This window comes from Colobus angolensis, unplaced genomic scaffold, assembly GCF_000951035.1.
Source record: "Colobus angolensis palliatus isolate OR3802 unplaced genomic scaffold, Cang.pa_1.0 Scaffold434, whole genome shotgun sequence".
NCBI lineage: Eukaryota > Metazoa > Chordata > Mammalia > Primates > Cercopithecidae > Colobus > Colobus angolensis.
In genome coordinates, this window is record NW_012117755.1 from 170,202 (window position 1) to 177,216 (window position 7,015).

Genomic DNA, 7,015 nt, shown 5'->3' on the forward strand with positions numbered 1-7,015 from the left:
GAGTTTTTAATATGAAGGGATGTTGGATTTTATCAAATGCTTTTTCAGCATCCCTTGAAAATCATATGGTTTTTATCTTTCATTCTGTTAATATGATGTATCACATTGTTTGATTTGCATATGTTGAAATATACTTGCATCACAAGGATAAATCCCAGTTGGTGATGATGAATGATCTTTCTAATATAGTTTGAACTTGGTTTGCTAGTATTTTGTTGAGGATTTTTGCATCAATATTCATGAAAGATATTGGCCTGTAATTTTTTTAAATGTCTTTCTTTTTTTGTAACAAGGTAATACTGGCCTCGTGGAATGTGTTTGAAAGTATTTTCTCCTCCTCTATTTTTTTTGGAATAATTTGAGTAGAATCGATATTAGGAGTTCTTTAAATATTTGGTAGAATTAATAAATTTAGCCATCAGGTCCTGACCTTTTTCTTTTCTGGGAAACTTCGTGTCACAGCTTCAATCTCATTACTTACTGGTCTGTTCAGGTTTTGGATTTCTTGCTAATTAAATATTGGTAGGTTGTGTATATCTAGGAATTTGTCAATCTATTCTATATTTTCCAATTTATTGGCATACACTTGCTCATAGGAGCCACTGATGATCCTCTGAATTTCTGCAGTATCAGTTGTAATGTCTCCTTTTTCATATCTGATTTTATTTATTTGGATTTTCTTTCTTTCTTTCTTACTCTGGCTAAAGTTTTACTAATTTCGTTTAGCTTTTCAAAAAACCAAGTTTTTGTTTCATTGATATTTTGTATTTTTTTATTTCACTTTCATTTATTTCTGCTCTGACCTTCATTATATTTTTTCTTCTACTAATTTGGGGTTTGGTTTGCTCTTGCTTTTCTAATTCTTTAAGATTCAGTTAGACTGTTTGTATTTTTTCCTCCCTTTTGATGTAGGCACTTACAGCTATAAACTTGCCTCTTAGTACTTCTTTTGCTGTATCCCATAGGTTTTGGAGTGTTACGTTTCCATTATAATTTGTTTCAAGAAAATTTGCAATTTCCTTATTAATTTCTTCACTGACCCACTGGTCATTCAAGAGCATACTGTTTAATTTCAATGTTTTTGTATAGTTTCCAAAATTGCTCTTGTTCTTAATTTCTAGTTTTCTTCCATTGTGGTTAGAGAAGATGCTTAATATTATTTCCATTTTTCTGAATGTTTTTAAGACTTGTTTTGTGACCTAACATATGGTCGATCCTTGAGAATGATCCACGTGCTGAGAAAAATATTGTGTATTCTGCAGCTCTTGGATGAAATATCCTGTAAATATCAGTTAGATTAATTTGGTCTGTAGCGCAGATTAAGTCTGATTTTTTTTATTGATTTTCTGTCTGGAAGATCTGTCCAATGCTGAAAGTGATGTGTTGAAGTCTCCAAATGTTATTGTGTCAGGGTCTATGTCTCTCTCTTTAGCTCTAATAATATTTCCTTTGCATAGCAATCAAGCAAGACCCCATCTCAAAAAAAAAAAAAAAAAAAAGGAAAAAAAAAAAAAAAAGGAAAGAAAAAAAGAAGAGAAGGTAAAAAAAAAAAAAAAAGCAACAGCAGCCATGAGGATATTTGGAAGGAAATTTGACAAATGAGTGCTGTTGGTAATAACTTTGTAAAAATTACACAAGCCATGGAGCATGTTGTTATGACAATTCCAGACTGAAATATGAGATTAAGACAACATAGTTGTATCAATTGTGACAAGCTTCCAATTTCCTGTTATGACATTGAATCTCATGTGCTTGCATTAACATCAGAAATACAGTATGATATATATTAGATACACACATACACAGATAGTTTTACCATCCCCCTTCAAAAAAAAAGGAGAAATGGAAAGGCATTTCTATATAAACAATAAAATAACAAAAGCAACATAATAAACCAAAGCACTTGTAAAGCCACAACATAAGCAAGGATTGATGTCCCCAAAGAAACAGGACTGATATGGTTCTGTGAAGTTGCAGCTGATGCTAATAGCATGGCTTGGAAGCATCACAATCCAGAATGCATACAAAGGCATAAGAAATTCTCACTCTGAAAGTGAGTGCTTAACCCAGAAACATAGGTTACCCAAGGAAGCACAATGCCATTAATAGAAACACTCCAAGAAGTGATAACACTCATACTGACACACTAGGAATACTAGAGTACTCTATATTGAGTATATAGAATATACTCTATATTCTAGTATTCTAATACTAGAATACTCTATATTGACTTAAAAACAAATACATTTCATACCCTCAATAAACAAAGGGATCAGGTTCATTGTATTGGTTGGAAATTATGAAAACAAAATGAACCAGGGAACAGTAAGTAGACATTTTTGAAGAAAAAATGTTTTGGTATTTTAAAAAAAGTGTTGAAATACACTAAAAATATTAACACAAGTTTTTCGTTAAATAAACACAGCTGAAAAATAAGTTAGTAGGCAGAAAGGTCAGGTGTAGCAGTATTCTGAAACAGATTTTAAAATATATATATATGAAAAGGGAAGCCATGAAAGAGAAGACTGGAAGAATATATAGATCATCTTAATTTTTTAACTAAGATTTCTGAATGAAAGGGTTGAAAATTGATGGGTCCAAAATATTTGAAAAACTCATAAATAAAAATTTTCCAGAATTGAAAGTACATATGGATCCTGATATTGGAATAACTCATTTGGTATACAGCAGGACAAATGAAAAAATGAAACTTGTCCAGAATATTATAGTTTCAATTTTGAGTCAAAGATAAAAAGAAATTTCTAGAGGTTAACCACAGTACATTTTCAAATTCCCCTAGAGAGTGGTTAAAAATTCTCAACAAATGTGTCACTATTTTCCAAGTTTGAAATTTTGGTCTATTAATATACATGATGGCTGGTGTTGGTGCTCTTTCTTTTTTTCTATTTCTTTCAGAATAGAAAGTAATGTTCAACTACAATAATCCTCTTAAGATTTCTTTTGAATCTTCACTTTAAAATTGCTATAGCAATTAAAGGATGTTTCACTGTTTTGTATTATGTCATAGATTTGAAAGTTATTGCTGTAAAAGATCATCAGTAATTTTTTTAATGAATGGAGAGCATCGTCTATGTGTATTCTGAATTCTTAGTCTTGCTGCCCACATGTATTAAATTGTATGAGCTATTGAAAAGAGAAAAATCTCTTAAGTAAACAAGAAAACCAGGATAATATTCCTATAAGCACTCTGATACTGTTTTTCTCCTTGCTGCAAAATGTCCTTTTCTACTTGTTAAAGTGATTCGTATTTATTTTTTATGAAATTACCTATCTATCTTTGAATCTGTATCTATAGTCTATCAGTATATTTGAATATACAAAAGCATCTCTATGGCTACTGTTTTATATAATATCCCTCATTTAAATTCATATATTTTAAGTTATCTATGATTTAAAACAATATTGGCATTGAATTTCAAAATCTACTGATTTTAGAGTCAGTTTAATGGAACATGCAAGCAGAGGTCAGCAGCATGATCTTTTTATAAATATATATTTAAATAAACCATTAGGTACACTTATTTTACATAAGATTATATTCTCTGAAATTTATGTGACAACTTTCAAGTGTAGCTAACATGAATTGTCTTTAGATGAAATTATATCTTCTTTGTAAGCTATCTGTTCACTTTACCGTGTATTTAACCACTAGACATGGAGTAAAGAGGAAAAGATAAGAGTCAATGTCTAAGTCAATGATATAAAATAAAATACCTCCTATCTCTGAAAAGCTTAGACTGACAAAATTTGTTGAGCAAATATGCATAGTGATTTAACAGTTTAACTTTTCTTCCCTCATATCAGAACATTCAGCTAACGTATTTACTATGAGAATTTCTGCTGCTTTCGTGAGTGGAAGATTGAGGTTAGGTTGAGGTACAAAATAAACTACCTAACAAAAAAATCCACAAACAAAGGATTGTACTTATCTACTGCTCAAAATTTGGGAGGAAAAGCGATGTTATGTACCACAGTTAAAAATATACTTCTGTATATAGCCATGCCCAAGGGCAGTAACTATGTCTTATTTAAATTATTACCCCGATGCCTACAACATATAATTTTGCTGCACAGTTGAGTAAGCTGCCTATATAAACCAAGGTGTAAAGGAAAGTTCACAGATATTTAATAGAATTGATAGTTAAAGTACAAATAAGACTTTATAGGCCTGGTTATTTTATAATGTATCTATTCTAGAGTATTGGAATAAAAACATGAAGGATAGTGGCCTGTAGTCTTCAAAAATATCAAGGTCATGAAAGACAGAAAGACCTCTTCCTGATTAAAGGAGACTAATAGATACAACACCTAAATGCATATAATTTGGATCCTAAACGAGGAAAATAAAAAGCGATTTTTTGATGTTGTTATTCTTTTGCAATAATAGACATGAAATTAATTGGTGAAATCTGAAAAAGGTTTTAGATCTAAATAATAACAGTGTATCAAAGTTAATTTCCTGATTTTGATAATGTCCTATGACAAGCTTGTCCAACCCCTTGGGCCACATGCAGCTCAGGATGACTTTCTTAAAACCTTATGAGATTTTTTTTTTTTTTTTTTTTATGCTCATCAGCTATCATTAGTGTTAGTGTATTTTATATGTGTCCCAAGGCAATTCTTCTTCCAGCGTGGCCCAGGGAAGCCAAAAGATTGGACACCCCTCTTATGGTTAAGTGAAAGAATTTCCTTTTTTTTTTTTTTTTAAAGGAATTACTGCAACATTTAGAAATACAAAGGCATCATGTCTGCAATGTGAGAGTATACAGGAGAAGATGTAGTAACAGATTAACATTTGAAGAATCTAGGTGAATAGTATACGACAATCCTTTGTTTTATTCTTGCAACATTTTTGTAAGTTTGAATTTTTTAAAGGTAACTAAAAGAATATGTATGGTCATTTTATGATCTTGATAGGCTTTAGAGAAAGTATAGACTTGACAGGGAATCTATTGGTAAGATGTTCAACATTATTTTAAAGGATTGATTCAGACTTTTGATGGATAAAGAGGGAAGATACACAAAGGTAAAAAATGGTAATATTGGCCAGACATGGTGGCTCATGCCTCTAATCCCAGCATTTTGGGAGACCGAGGTGGGCAGATCACCTGAGGTCAGGAGTTCAAGACCAGCCTGGCAAACATGGTGAAACCGCATCTCCACTAAAAATACAAAAATTAGCCTGGTGTGGTGGCACACGCCTGTAATCCCAGCTACTCAGGAGTCTCAGGCCAGAGAATCACTGGAACCCTGGAGGCAGAGGTTGCAGTGAGCCGAAATCACGCCACTGCACTCCAGCCTGGGTGACAGAGCAAGACTCTGTCTCCAAAAAAAAAAAAAGATAACGTTTACATATATAATTGCGAAAGAGCAATAATAACAGCAGAAATCAAGGTTAGTTTGAGGTACATAGTTCTGATTTTCTTAGCTCTGATAATAGAAAAAACAAAATTAGTTTTTGGTTTTTTTGTTTGTTTGTTTGTTTTTTGAGATGGAGTTTCATTCTTGTTGCCCAGGCTGGAGTGCAATAGCATGATCTCGGCTCCCTGCAACTCCGCCTCCCAGGTTCAAGTGATTCTTCTGCCTCAGCCTCCGCAGTAGCTGGGATTACAGGTGCCACCACCATGCCCAGCTAATTTTTTTGTATTTCTAGTCGAGACACGGTTTCACCATGTCAGCCAGGCTGGTCTGGAACTCCTGACCTCAGATGACCCACCCGCCTCGGGTGCTGAGATTACAGGCATGAGCCAGTGCGCCCAACCCCTAATGTGATGAATTAAGATACAGACTAAAAACACACTTCCAAAATGGCAATAATTTATACGTGAGTTCAATAAATTGTGGGGGAAGGAAACAATAGAAAGACAGCTTGGAAGATTTTCAACAGCAACTGTCCATTCGGTAGAACAAATCAGCAGTTGGTGCTTTATTCTCAATGGTGTGGCATTGTTTTCAGTGGGGCTTTAAAGGGAAGTGGCCGCATGCCAGTTTCTGTGTTCTCATCCAGCTGTTCAGACACTAGAATGACTTAAGTAACAAAGGTTGAAGTTTGAGCAGCCATGCAGTTTGCCTCCAAGACCAGTGAACATCTTAACAGAGTATTTACAAATTTATTTAAAATGGCAATCATTGGTCCTGAGAGATAGGGAAGAAAGAAAACGTTCTTATTTAACTAAGAAAATGATCAATGGATGAAATATCCAAGAGGTGTTTCTTAATACATCTCTATTCTGCTCCTATTTTATCCTGTTATACTGCAATCCCCTGAATTCTCAAACTCAGAATTTCACAAAGTAGAAAAAGATTAGGTGAATTTGCTTGATATTGTGAAAACCAAACACAAACAGCTTTGCCTAGTACATGTATAAAGTTATTACATAGTTGCTATAGATTGACTTTCCACCTTTCAGAATAATAGACAACAAAAATGAATCTCAATTTGTAAAGCACATTTAACTTCCTCAAGCTCTTGAAATGAAGTTATTCATTAGCAATATCTCAATGATTAAATTCAGGATAACATGGGATTTTTTTGAAAAAGTGTGAAAGCAAATGGAAGCATTTAATAGCTGTTTTACTATTTTGTGTTCTGTGGAAGATTATGTTTCAATTTAGTAAATAATGAAAAAGAACGTTTCCTTCCTATTTTTAAGTAAAAATATGAGGTATATTTGAGCATGGTTGTGGTGCACTTCTTTTGGAGATTTGCTTAGTTATTTAACTTGTAAATATCCAGGAAATTTTAAAAACTAAAATAAACCAAATACTTTCATTATAAGTAGCATACCATTTGAATATTTAAAGTATGCTACAAAAATAACATGTAAGGTGTACACTTCTTGTTAAGAAGATTAAAAAAATCAATGCTTATAGTCTTCCAACTCACTCATCATGGGGCTTCATTATTTGAATTATTTCAAAGAGTAAACAAACAAACAAACAAAACCTCTCAAATCTCATTCTGCATAAATCTGATAATGGTTCTGACCAATTG